The sequence below is a fragment of the Cygnus atratus genome, chromosome 12, assembly GCF_013377495.2.
Source record: "Cygnus atratus isolate AKBS03 ecotype Queensland, Australia chromosome 12, CAtr_DNAZoo_HiC_assembly, whole genome shotgun sequence".
NCBI lineage: Eukaryota > Metazoa > Chordata > Aves > Anseriformes > Anatidae > Cygnus > Cygnus atratus.
In genome coordinates, this window is record NC_066373.1 from 15,858,079 (window position 1) to 15,872,831 (window position 14,753).

The 14,753-nt window shown below is 41.0% G+C and overlaps 1 long non-coding RNA gene across 1 annotated transcript in view; it reads right to left on the reverse strand.

Moving 5' to 3' along the window:
* Positions 1-10,679, reverse strand: part of LOC118246318 (uncharacterized) — a 111,987-nt gene extending 101,308 nt beyond the window's left edge. The window contains exon 1 of the long non-coding RNA XR_004778138.2: positions 10,569-10,679. This is a non-coding gene — a long non-coding RNA (uncharacterized LOC118246318). The remainder of the gene's footprint in view (positions 1-10,568) is intronic.
* Positions 10,680-14,753: the final 4,074 nt, after the last annotated feature.

A 14,753-nucleotide genomic window follows, 5' to 3' on the forward strand; every position in this document is an offset into this window, starting at 1 on the left:
TTGTTAAGTGAATTAAAATATTCTTACTAGTTTGTTGCAAATGAGAATTCTAAGTTAGTCCACTCAAGTTCACCGTTTGCTATTCATCAACCCCAAATTACAGGATACTGAGCCAGCTAGGGATCAATGTACATGTTTATTTTCCCTTCAGATTTGTACCCGTTATGCAATGATGGAGAGAGAAAGAATCAGGATCAGTAGGAGGGCTAAAAGGAGAATATTGCACGGGAACAAGAAAGTCCTCTCCTATTATTTTTACTCATAGTCTCCCATCACAGTCCTATCCTCTGAAGTTAGAGGCACACATACATAATCCGGGAAGTCTTCCAGATTTCTTTTTAAGGAAATGAAGTTCTCAACACTGGCTGCATTAAGAAGGGTATTTTTGGTTTTCCACAGTTCCATCAGCAGTGCCGAGTAGGGCTCTGAATACATGCCTGGAGGTTGTGCAGCATGCAGCTCTGTCTTTGCAGAGCTAGAAAAGCTGTCATCACCATACCAAGTAGGCTATGCCTCCAATTTTCCCAACAACTGCGCTACGTCACACACTTGCGCATGGCTCTACAACAAAACCCATCCCAGTGCTGGCCACTTACAGCAGGACTCCAGTTCAGGGTGTGAGCTTTCCAAATAAATACTTTCAGCTATCTGGGCTGTGAAAATAGTCTTCAAAATGCATGAAGACATCTGCACTGGTAACTCCAAAACCTAAAGGACCCCCAGTACTTCCCAACACCTGCTCCTCTCCGTAGCAGAAGCATTGAACTGATGTGCTAATGCCACAGCCTGAAATTGTGTTGCCTCCCCAAAGTTTCAAAGTTCTCATTAGTCCTTCTCAAGTACCCAGTCATTCAGTGCTCCCTACTGTAGCTGCTATGAGGTATTTCCACAAACTGAGAATAAAAATATTAAGTATATTTAAAATAAAATCCATAGGGATTGTATCAAACAAATTAGACTAACTGGAGTCTACGTGCTTGTTTATTTTCCCTTCAGATGGTACTCTTGTTATGCAGTGGAGAGAAAGAATCAAGATCATTAGGAGGGCTAAAATAAGAATATTGCAGAACAAGAAAACCTCATCTCTAAAATAAGAGTATTGCAGGAGAACAAGAAAAGCTCGTCTGATGAATTGTTTCATTGACTTATGTGGAGTTATACTGATTTACACAGCTAATGACTGCTCCATTCCGCTGAACTACCAAGGACTATCAAGCTGAACGCAATGTCATAATATGACAATATTCAGTACTTAAAAGCTTTTTAATGTCAGATTTGCAAATGTCTCAATTTCAGAATATGAAGGAGACATCACTGAATTTCCACATTGTCACAGAATCCAGAAATCTTGCCATTTCTTCACAGTGGATTGTTTGGGATTGAAATATTTCTCATGAATAAATTAAGTAATATAAAAATTGACAGCTCAACTATAACATCTGCTCATCCATAAAAGAGTCACTCCACCCAGTTGAGTGGGTGAAGTAAACTTTACAAGGTTGAATTAATGTAGGTACTGATGGAAATACAACCCTTTTTAATCAGCATAATTTCAAAATAAATTCTTAAGTAATAAAAAATTAAAGCACACTATAACAAGTGGAGTGAGATGATCTGGATTAATCAGCCACAGCTGTACTGTTAGTGGGAATGCCCTAAAAGTCCTAGCATTCTTCTCTCCCACAACACAATTAAACCTACATCAAGTTGCTTAAAAAAATTGCTTATGAAGCAACCAGTTTTTTGAGCCACTACTCAAGTGTGTCTGAAATGATTTGAAAAAGTTCAACCCAAATACTGAGTCACTCCATTATTCAGGACAAAGCTTTCACAAACAATGCATCAGGGAAGAAAAAAAAAAAAAAGGGAGAGCAAACCAAGTATTTGAACAAATTTTCTGGAGAGTCTGGAAGGAGAAAGATCTCATCAGGAAAGCTCAGCCCATTACTGTCATCTGACAAGTGCCAACTCAGCGAAGTCACACATCAGCTGGACTTCAAACACAAATTTTCTTTCAAGATATCAGGTACCCGAAAAACGAAACATCCTCTCTTCACTGATATGTAAAAGGAGAGGGAAATCTGGTGAGAACTCAGAATTTTGAACATACAGGTGTTGTGAGAAAATATGAACACTATGTAACTGCAAGGCCCAGTTTAAAATAAAGCAACTTCAAAAAATATTAAAAATACAGGATTAGGGTAGTTTATCGTGCATCTCCCTCCTTCAAAGGAGTGTTCTGTGATTCTGTGTTCACCTCACGGTTGTAGGCATGAGATGTAAATACCATTCTGATCCTAGTGCACACACACACCTTGATACCATTTCCCTCTCATAACCACATTAGAGCTGCCAATGTCCATGCATATACATGTTATACCGGGGCTATTCTGCAGCGGCAGGATGGCAACGCAGAGCGGTTTGACCTCTATATGTAATTTTACTATCTTCACAGAACTGCATTCTCCTCTTGCTGATATGCTCAGTGATTATTTCTTGTCTTTATCTTTTGTGCTTGTTTGTTTGCTTATTTAGGTGGTAGCAGCGTGCTGACCGTGACAAATAGCTTGGAGGATTCCAAGCGGTTGAGTATTTCCTCCTTTAGTTGCTTCATAACAACTCTTTATTAGCAGCTTCTCCATTCCCATGCCTTGAGAACACCCCCATTTGCTTTGAGGTTTTTCTTCCACTGATAGGTACGCATCCCTCAGCCAAATGCCAGGGATCCTCCAGTCCCTTGATGGATCTGCTCAGGGACAGGCTGAGATCAGCTGCCAGGTCCTGGTAAGGGCAGCTCTCCTTTTCCTTCATTTACAGCCAGCTCTTTGTGAGATGCTTTAAGAATGAAGCTTGGAACAGACCACTCAGGAGTTCAGATGGGAAAAGACCCCTGTCTTCAAACAACCTTGGGGGTTGCTAACAAGCCTACACATTGCTGCCAGGGAATTCCTGTCTTTTGGCTCTCCTAGGCATAAGTTCTTACCCAAGGAAAGTCCCCCACCTCTCTGATTGGCAGGAAAAAAATCAAACCCATGTCCACAGGGCCGCTGCCTTCAGAGAGGAGCTTGCAAGGAGGGGGCAGGTACTTTGGTTTAGTTTAAAACAACTGACCTTAGTGATGACACCGAAGCAGCTACACAAATTATGTTTAACACCGCAGCTTCATGTGTATGCAGAAGCCAACCTTAAGTTAATATAGTGTATTTTCAGAGTTACTACACAGCGCATGTTTAGAACTCCAAATGGAATCCATTCCCTTCACTCAGCGTGTGAGATAAATCTGCTAAATTAGAAATTTGTTTATATTCTGAGCAGGTAACACGAAAACAACATACCTACTGCAGTTCAAGCAGTGCATTCCTAAAGTGGCCTACAGTACATCTACACTCCAGTGCTGTATTTACATTTGTAACTCCTGTGTAGTCTGCACGTAGCAGTTGTTCTCTAAAGCCTGTTGATAAACAAAGAATACAATTTCTACTGTGATTAGACTTGTTTAGATCATCTTATTAAATTCAGAAATCGCAATTCATCTGCAAACATCCCTGTTTCCCAAAATCTCTGTCTGCTAGGGTCTTGGTGATAGGCAGAGTCGAAACAGGGAAACCAACTCCTGATGTGAACAAAGCCTGCTTTGAGCACAATTAGGTTTTCACTGTAGACACATTAAGCACCTACCAAAGCGGGGCCCTCATCCATGGCTGAGGCTTCCAGACCCCAATATAAAAGATAAGCAATCACAATAAAACAAGGTCTCAATTAATATAACTAAACTGCTGGCTTGGTCAGCATCCAAGGTTACAAGGAAATGCTGAGGCACATCAGTGAGTGCATGCAGATTATGGGAGAGATGTAACCTTGTGCTGCAGAGAGCACTTCAGCTGTGTTTCATATGTATTCTTCACAGTCCTTACAAGGGATAGTTCCAGCTCAGGAACAAAACCAGCCTTGCTCCAAGGGTATTGTATGTAAAGATTAACAGTGTCAAACGGTGACAGCACTATCGTAAATTCCAAGCACACAAAAACTAAGATGTTAAATCCTATCTCTATAACTTCTGTTTCTCTCAATGCGAAATTCAGAAGGTGTTGAATGGAAGTGATCACAGAAAGTAGTAGCTTGATTGATAAAGTCCCTATCTGGTCATTTACGATCTGGCTGAAGGAGAAGCAGCTTTTGCCAGACAGAAAAGCAATTAATCTGCAAACAAGCCGAGGAACAGCAGGGCTGTGCATTGGAGTCTCAGGCTGCTGGGAGCTCATGAGAGGAGATAAGACTGCAGCCTGCTATTTATTGTACATTTTAATTAAGTGCTTGTTAACGGCAGTTATCTTAACAGTCATAAAATTACTGTTGTAATGCATTTTGTTTGAGGAAAAAAAAATGGAGGGAGCCGAAGGACTTTATGAAAGCAGTCACAGATTGCTTTCACTTTAAATCAAAGAATAAATTCTGAAGAGGAGGGATGTTGCAATGATCTAAGCCGAGCCACTAATGGTTATTTAATGTGGCCATCAGTGTTTGTAAGTCCCTAGCATACGGAACGTACACAATAGCCTCCAAACCCTCTTTAACACTTATTTGAGATGACAGGAAAAATGAAACCGTTTGTGCTTTCAATGGAAAAGCAATCATTGGTACATTATATTCTGCTTGCCCTATCATGCTAATGCATGGTAAAAATGTCACCAAATGTATTTAAGGACCTGATGGAGTGTTGCTGTTTGATTCCTGTTACCGGGCTGATTAATAAAAATCTTCAATTTGTATGTAAATGCAGTGGGGTTTCATATCATCCGCATACCTGCACCTGGAGAAAATAATAAACTGAAGTTTAATGCAGCAATTATAAGCATTTATGGAACTCTTTAAAGAGGCTGCCTGCCTCCCCTGACCATCAAGATGAGATATTCACAGAGGAATATTACTGATGCTCAGACAAGCAGGGCTGCAGATGGTCCCCAGTGCAAATGCTGCCAATGCAGATTAACTCACTGACTCATACTCACTTTGGTACAACAATGTAAGCTACTTATTGTTAGACAAAAGTGTCATATTTTTCCCTACATCAGAAATAAAATCAAATTGAACTGTTCTTTGGAGTGGAGGGAAGGGTGGTAATTAACATTTCAAATGAGGTGTGTTTGCATCATTTACACTTCTCCTGACATCATTTAATTCCCCTGTGCATATGTTCCCATGACAACATCATCACCACAGATAAAAATTGCATCGGTACAACAGAAACTCTTCAAGATATATGACAACAGCTGTTTGTTTTTTTAAAAAAATCCCTCTAATGATCATCAGACTTTTAACCAGTGACCCCCTAATGGCTGATCCTTAATAAAACAAAGTACACAGCTATTTGCATCTTTGCAAATGGAAAGGGTTTGTGGTTTGGGTACTAATGGAATAATAAGTACCATGTATTGGATATGGTCATGTGGAGGAATACATTACAACATAGATAGATATCAGCTTTGATGTATGCCCATGCACAAGCTCTGCTCACAGAGCAATCCATGATTAAGTGCATGTGACATAAATGTTCTGAGTTTGTTGTAAGCATTGGCTAATCTGCATTTGCAAATTTCAGCGAATGTGCTCAAAATGAAAAACAAACATATTCAACTCTAATCCCCGGGAGACACTACACTGGATAAATTATTGTTCTATTGTTTCAACACTGTATTTTTATTGGAGAGCAATTCCTAACTACTAGCAGAGTACCAACGGCTTTCCACAACTGTGATGCTCTTCAGATTACAGCCAGAGAATGAAATCAGGGAGCTACCAAAAACGCGACAATAATTAGTCTCTTACTTAATAGTCTCAGACAAGGCTTTAACTTATCCCATCCACAACTGAGTGCTCTGTTGACACTGAAGAGCTGTTTTTATTCTGCTTCCCATGGTGCACGATCAAGCCAGCCTCCCCAAAGAAGTTTAGTGGAGGATGGCCCTTGTTTAAGCCAGCCTTCAGCTTGTCACGAAACAATAGTTCAGGCCCAGCTGTGGCAGCATTTGGCTCACACACCACATGCACTGCCTGAAAAGCTGTTCCCCTCTTCTGAGGTACAAGCAAAATGCACACCCTGCTCAGATAGCTCGGTCCTTTAACCAAAAAGCACACCAAGCACCAGGTTTGGGCATGCTCTCCAAAAACTGCTCCAGAAGCAGCTCCGCAGCACTGCGCTGACAGACTGAACGCATCCTTTCCAAGAAAGCCTCTACTCCAGATGTAGCTCTAAACCCAAAGTTGAAGCAATTCTGTAACTGTTGAGAGGAAAGCATCTGCATTAGAAGTTTCCAGACCCAAAGAGAAGTCAGAATCTATTCTGGGGGATTTGGCAATTACCAGCCAAACGTTGCTTTGTTTACCATCCTAAACAGCAAGCGGAGATGCAGACAATCAGCAGCACAGGAACACCATGCTGCAGAGAAGAGCTGCACTACCAAGATGCCTCGCAGAAGCACCAGTCACCGTACTCACTGTTAGGCGATGGGCCAAATGATGGCAGAAAACAACCTGAGCTATGTTGAGAGCAGCCCCACTTTTTTGACACGTTCACAGAGATTACCTGCTTTTAGCCTGAGTTCCACCCAAGCTGGTAAAGTGTTGATCTGCTGTTACACCTGTGGCTGGGGAGCTTATGAGGGTTCAACTCCTGCCCCATTTTGACATGTCTTGATAAATGCAAGTGCTGCTATTCCCACGCGCTACTACCCACCCAGCACAGATCTGCAGCGTCAGGGGGAAGAAGCTGAGGCATCGTGGTTGCCAGACACTGACTATGACGATGCATTGCATCATCAACATTTGTTCTGAATCCCATCCAGCTGAAGGGGAACTTGGGATTCAGAAGCCCAGGTGCAGCCACCCCAGCAGGGAGGCAGGAGAGCTGCTGGTACTGCAGAACCCACGAGCTGTGCAGGAGCACAACCACCAACAGTCAGTCCTCTTTGTGGGTTATCAACACAACTGGCAGCTCAATTCAGATGATAAAGCCTTTTTTGCTGGTCATAACACAAGAAACTGAAAGCACGCCAGCCAGTTTTCAGATCCCAAGCTGGCTCTGCAGCAATTACTAAAAAAAAATAAGCATGCACCATCAAGGGAGTCACTGAAGGATAAATATGGATTCCCACAATAACAGTTAAATAGAAACACTTCTGACTGCATTTGAGGTAAGACACAAAACTGCTGAAGTCAAGAATTAATTTTCAATTGCAAACAGGATTATAGAATTTTTAAAATCTCAGAGGAATTCAAAAGTCAAAGGTATTGTAGATCATCCTGCCTTTCTCTCTCCCTCACTTCAGACCAGAATCATGGTTCTGATGTGGAAATTTCCTCATAAAGACAACAGATTTTTTTTTTTTGTAGATCTGCCATCATATTAGTATAGTGAACCTACGTACATTGCTTGAATCTTGTACCTTGCCCTTCAGAAGTAAGGGGAAAAATGGGAACTTAAAACATGAAGAGCCCTGCTTCTTAGAAGAGCAAATGCAAAATGACATTTGCAAATAATCATCTACCAGGATCACTATATTCTCTGGAAAATGCCTGTTTTAATGCATGTCTGTGAATGAGAGAAAAAGCTAAACAGTGTTTCCAGGAAGAAAACACTTTTTTTTAAAAAAGTAATCTTGCATGGATATCATACTGTTTTGAAGACAGATTCACATTTACCATCCTCCAATATTGTTGACCTTTACTTCGATTAGCAAAATGTTAAACTTCATTTATTAATAACATTCACGGAGAATGCTTCGTTACCATTTACACATATACGAATACACATATACGCATATTTACACATATACGAATTCTGCTCCAACATATACACATGAACAGAATTGACACTAAGGACTTGTAAACCCCATTACAAACCAAGGTATATTCACAATGTTGTGTCAATAGTAAGGACTGAAAATACTGAAAATTTGTTCAGAGATTCTGAACAGTATTTTGTCATTATGTGTTTCATCACAGCTTCAAAAACCCTGCAGTCAGTATCTATGCAGCTTGCTCAAGCTAAATTCATATCACAGTGACCTTACCACTTCACATTTTGATTTTTCATTCTTCCTTAGGAAGCTCCTAAGAAGCCTGACCAGCCACGCACAGGTTTGTACGAGAAAACATGCTTTGGAAGTGCAGTATGGGGTAGAAAGCACAACTGCATTAAAGTTACTGTGCCATAGCTCTAGCTTCAGTATGGCCACACTAAATGGCCTGGGAGAATCCCTGACCTTGACCTGTTAAACACAATCACACCTTTCATATCAACTTTACAAGCGCGTGAAGAAGTTTGGTCAGTCACATTTATAGTGACCTGAAAACCTCAGAAGAAGAGGACTGGGTACTTGTGCTGCTCCCTCACTCCTTTGCAACTACCTGTGAAATGACTGACTAGCTTTAGACTGACCCACAGATCTCTAAAACCCTGTACCCATATGAATACATCTACACATACATCACTTGTTTTCTAACTCTAAATTTAAGAATTTCATTGTTAAATCTGAAGCATGTAGGTTCTGAGCCTGAGGTTTGTAGAGCACATTTAGAGCACTACCTGAAATGCTTGATGACAATGTGAAAGGAGCTGGATGGCTACATGGTGCTGGCATCTCATGCCTGCCTTTGGCCACCTCCCCAGCTCATTACACAGGGAAGTTACAGAGAGTTTAGTGCCATTCAGTTGGTAGGAACCAGAAGAAAACCAACTAAAACATTTTGACGGGCGCCTTCACATATAGCATGTACTATGAAATGAGCTATGGTGTCCTGAAGTTTAGTCTCCTATGGCAAAGCTGCTCGGTGAATACATACTTGGTTCAGAAACAACAAGTCCTCAAATGTATTTAGGAATGCTTTGAATACTTAAAAAACCAATAGCTAAGATAACACTGGAAACCTGCAGACCTGATGTACTTTCAAACAGTAAATCCTTTTTGAAGTCATCACTGGTATCTTCTACTTTCCTCTTCACAGCTCATTACAGCTCAGGCCAGCTTCACACATTTGCATGCTCATCTAATTATATTTGTTAGAGCATAGATGTTTGTAACCCAGTGTAGTACAAGCTGTAGTGTTGATATAGTAACAGCAGTGCAAACATGCCCTACTTCTGTACGACATAGGGCTGGCCTACACGGTAATGTGATTGTATAATAATCTGTAGCATTCAGGTATACTATTAACTCCACGCTAATTACTGCATGTTCAGATGAGGTGAGTGAGGTAGCTTACTCTTATGCAAAACAGTAAACCACTTCACACAGATGCACTTACATTGCTTGCTAAGGCTACGTCTAGAGGCCTGAGCAGTGAAACATGCTTGGGATATGGCTGGGCACCAAGGGCAGCCAGCACCAGACAGCCTGGCCATAAGCAGGGGGCTTCAGAGCACGTGGCTGGCAGAGTAAAAAGCCCACTGAGGATCCTCCTGCACACTCCCAGAACTGCTGAATTTGAGTCTAAGTGTAGTCTGAGTGCATGAGGAGCAGGGTGAACACCAAAGGTGCTTGGCAGTTGCTCCTCCGCGTGGGTAAACATTTCTTCACTCACATAAATGGGAAATATCAGCACATCTGTATCAACTTAATTATCAGCACAGTTAAAAGTAGCAAAACTTGTGTTTAGACAAGGCTTTAAAACTTTTTCCTTCTCTGTTTGGAAAGTTGGTTTTACTGTTCTTCTACTGTGTTTTCAATGGTTTCATATGTCATTCCTTGTTGAAGCCCAGGACTCTGTATGGTCTAGTGGAAGGAAATGGGTCTTATTACTCTGAATTTTACTTTAGTTTTAAATGGCCACTGTAAAGATAAATTGCCTGAAAAAAAAACCCTCCAAATCATTAGAAATAGTTCCTAACCTTGCCATAAAGATTTCTTTTACCACTGTGACCTTAATGAGAATGTTTCCCTTAAGAATTGTGGAGAGTTTTATGAGAAAGTAACAACAAAACAGTAAGAAACCTTAGCAACATTGAAAAAAATCAATAAGAGAAAAAAAATAAAATCATCTCTCAGAAAAAAGGCCAATACCAACTTTTAAGATGACCAAACTCTAATATCCTCTCATTTGTAAGTTTAATTTGTTTTCTGTACTATTTTTATCTCACTGAACTGTTATTATGTGAAGTACAGAAAAAACATCTTTTACTTAGGAGAATTCTTGACCAGCTTTCTCCTAAATACGATATTCTTGGGAAAACAGGATATCACTTAATAGATGGAAAAAACAGTCCACAGCCACAATACACAAAATCTGATCTACAGCTCTAGCTAATCCACTGCTTGGCATATGCCATATTTTCTGCATGTGTGACGTATTACCTAAAAGCCACTGATTCCCATCAAACACCTCAACAGGCCCAGGAGTGAAGCATCAGTCTGAGCACCCTGCCAAACCTATGCCCAGCATACCACAATATAACCTCAGCCCACCTCCAAAACCACCACGGGTGAATTGAGCATCCCAAGGATTAGCAATAACCCCGATGATGGCGATAAGCAGTTGCGGCTGTATAAAGAACATTTTGGAGAAAATCTGACCTGGCTGATATCCACACATCTCCAGTGCTCTGTTCCAGCAGGAGTTGTCCCAGGCCACGAAGACAGCCTTCCAACTGCAACACCAGCCTTGCCTGCATCTCCCCTGCTAAGAAGATGGCCACAGACCCTGCGAGAGAAAGATAAAAACCTCTATCTTGGTACATTTTTCTGCTGCATCTTCATAGTTTGCACACTCATATTTCGGCATTTATTATTATAAAATAATTAGTCTGAATCATCAGCAAAAATTTCAACATTATAAATAAATTTTTGTAAAATTTTCTATTTAGTGAAAAAGCATCTTTATTCTCAAAAATCAAATTCTCCAGTACAAAAAATGTCAAGCCTTCAGTCAACTGACAGTTCCGAGGAGGAACAGGGAAAGACATCCACAGACCTTTCACTAGTTAGCTCCTTGACTTATTACACAATTGCAGTATTTGGAAAGCCATTCTGAAAAAAAGCCTCATTCAGTTACATGTTTTGAAATTTGATGACTGCGCAGCTATATAGCATTTCTTTTTTTAAAAAAAGAAATGACATTTCTGTCTTGAGAAGCAACTCCACTTATATATACGTTTTAAGGAACAAGTTGTTCTTGAAGCAGCAGGGAAGTAAAGCTGTCCAAACAAAGAAAAAACATCAACAACTCTGGAGATTGAAAGTCCCCCACTTAGATTTTATTCTGAGCCTTGATTCACACTAATACCTTCCGAGGGATGGAAAGAAGCCTCCTTCTCTATAGCCACGAGCTTCCCACAGAGGAATCCAAAGAATCACACACTGCAGTGATTCTTCCAATGTTCTCAGCACCTTGGCTGAGACCACCATCGTGTCTACATCACAGATATAATACGGCATTAAACCGTGATCTCTTCCAAGCTGAGTTGCGTTAGTGAAAGAAAGCAATCCTACGATGAGACCCAAACTTTATCAGACCTTAAACATGTCCAAGAAATCTCAGCAAGAACAGAACTTTGACTGCTTTACTGCTTTCTACAACTGCCATGTCAGGTCTGATACCATATTTTTTTTAAAATATATATATTGGTAATGGAAACCAAAGAACTGAAACCAAAAATCTTTCTGAACAGATATATACGAATAGTCAGATGTACACTACTTCACAGGTCTTTGAAGAAAAGTACTCCACATGCAGAAAGGTACTTCTCGAAGTTCAATGTAATGACCAATATTTATTCAGAGATCCTAAACTACAGAACTAGAATCCAGAGCTATATGAAGAGAACATTTTACCAACCACTGAAGTCAGGTATCTCAAGCATGGAAGACAGCAACCATTTAATATGACACCACAATACCACGTACAAGTTGAGGATATGTAAAAATCAAACAGGAAAAAAGTGAAATAGCTCTAACTTAAACTAATTGCTCCAAGTCTGGCCAATGCAACTGAACTTTTATTCCTTCTGCTGCTGGATGTACCTACATGTCTGTAACATAACAGCCACAGCCTCAACGTCACGCCTCATTGAGAGTTATCATCTTCCCCATCCGGTGTCCCTCCCCATTCTCATCACTAGCTATTACATTGATTCAGAAAATGACTCCAAAAGAAAAGTACCACTCACTAATTACCATGGAGTGGAGTTCATTCAGCACTTCAAGTTTCCTTGGAAGCTTCTTACCCAAACATTAACCCTCAACCAAACCAACCTCAGCTGTTTCAACATTCTTTTTTTTTTTTTTTTAGTATGTATATAAAAGAAAAGCCAGGCCAGTTGCAGTCAGACTTCTTGGCAATTTAACATTTTTAACCAAAGTAATTTATAAATTATGCAAGTGGAATATTTATTTATGTGAAGAATTTTGTGTTTTTTTTTTTTTTTTTAAAGGTGGGGTTAGAACTGCTTTTATTTGGTAAGTGACTGAGAAATCTCTGAACGTTGTCTTGTATAAACTTCACAGCAGCAGTGACATTACAGAACAATTTTGCTTTTGTTGAGGGAATATGTACATTTTAATTAGATATTTTAATTACTACCCGGTTGCTTATATATAGCTATGTGAACTGAAAATGGTCTGGGCTTTAGTTTTTGATCTGTCCTAATATAAAAGGCGGTGTAATTTAAGCACAACAAAACTGGAGTGTTCTTCTCTCCGCAGCACGAGGGGAAAGACACGCAGCAGGAGCTGAACGAGGACTTGAAAGGAGCCATGCTGGCTGCCTATCAGGGTCCCCCCATTTGCACACCAAAGGTAGGAGACATCTGGGGCAGAGCCCGTGCGGTGCCTTCTTGCTGTCTTCGGCAGTGCCTGCACCAGGGGAATTCTGCCCCAGCAGAAACAGGGCTTCCAGCCCTTTCATGCTGCTCCAGCCTGTTTACCTACCATGGAGGGGTCAGAGCACAGGAAGAAATCTTAACCCAACGTTTGAGGTGGAGAGCGCTGCGAAGCCAAGGACCTGGCCACATGTGGGATTTGGTCATCAGCACAGCTCCTGCAGCCAGCGCTAATGCAAGCCCCAAAAGTAGGGCAAAAAACCTCAGCTGAGCTGCTCCTGCTTGCATCCTACCTTGAGACTGAAGTCGTGGTGAGGAAGTGCTCCAAGACATTTTAACAGGCATCACCGAAATGCTAAGTATTTTTTTCAGGTTTATATTTAGAAAGTTACTGAATGGCAAGATGCTATACCTCTGCCGTGCACATTACATTTTCCACACAGGCATAAATAACGCAGTCAGATAAGCATGGTCACTCGTGAACATACACGCAGTCACCACATTACTCTTCACTTGTCTGGATATTTTTGGGGGAGGCATCCACCCCCCAGCTGAGCGCCAAGCTGCCCCGCAGCAGGGCTGCGCTTGGCCACCCTCCAGCTCTGGACACACCAGAGAGCAGAGGCAAGTCGACAAAGGAGGAGAACACAAAGATGAGGGCAATGAGAGGAAGGAAACTATCAGATGTCACAGTCCCAACAAGCCCTTACTTTCAGTAGGATCAGCTAGAGGGTTTGTAATACTCTTCTAACACCACGCCTAACAAATGATAGTAGCAAGGCTGTTACAACCCAGTAAAGGTAGTAAAAGAATGGCTAAAGAATAGACTTCTTACAAGCACAACACAGTGTATTTCACTCTAAAGCTCAAAGCAGATACTGAACAGCACTTCTGTAAACTGCTACTTTGCATAGACCAAAAACATGAATTGTGCCCAGATATGCAAGACTTAGGGGGGAAAAAGAACTATTTTAAACCACACCATATTAACAGGAGATCTGGCCAAGTACTACAGCATTTGAATTTCTTTTAAAAAGTGAATATTTTGATAAAATGTATCTGCTGTAAAACCAGTTTTAAAAATCCCAGTACATTTTTTAATGGAATCCCAGGTTAGGTGTATCAGGTAACGTGCCTCACTGAAACAAAGCATTTCTGTTTTCAGCCAACTAATAATCACGTTGCATGTGGTGGCCCTTAATGGCAAGGAACAATTGCTATTAAAGGAACATAGCAATTAAATTGCTGGGGCTATATTGCCACATCCTCCAAGTTAGCTTTAGGAGTGGGCTTTTTATGATGCAACCTCCACCAAGATTTCTTCATGGAGATTCTCTTGCAATGTGTCAAAGGCAAAGGTTTGCTCTCCACCTCTGTTCAGAAGCTGCTCGTAAACCCAGAGGAACTTTCAGACTCCAGGAGGCCAAAGCTCTCCATGCAGAGGCCCTTGATTGCCACCACCAGCCAGAGTTATCCTTGCCATGATCGTCCCTGCCTTCACTCACTGAGATATGAGGTCCCTACAAAAATGAACATGATTTGTAGTGTCGCCTCTCTATTGGAAACTTCTCCAGCAGGAAGGGGTGTATTATTCACATTGCAGCTCTGAGCTATACTCACAAATACATTAGAGGCTCCTGCAGCCAGTAATCTGGGGGTATCGCAGCTGAAGAACTCCAGCTGTGGTCCTGAAGGCAGGGGTTGAGATCTTGTTGATGCCCAGATCTCAGAAGCACGATCTGGCCCCTGGACATGATAGGCTTCCCATACAGAGCAGCGTTACCATAATCCCTCTCTTGTCATGAAATATTCAATTTTCTTTTTCATTCTTAGAAAATAAAATGCTAAATTACCCAGTTTAGTAGGTCAATGTCAAAACTTATGATGAAAAAGAATCTTCCTAAGAGAGTTTCTTAAAACCTGCATAATCAGGTTGGTAATG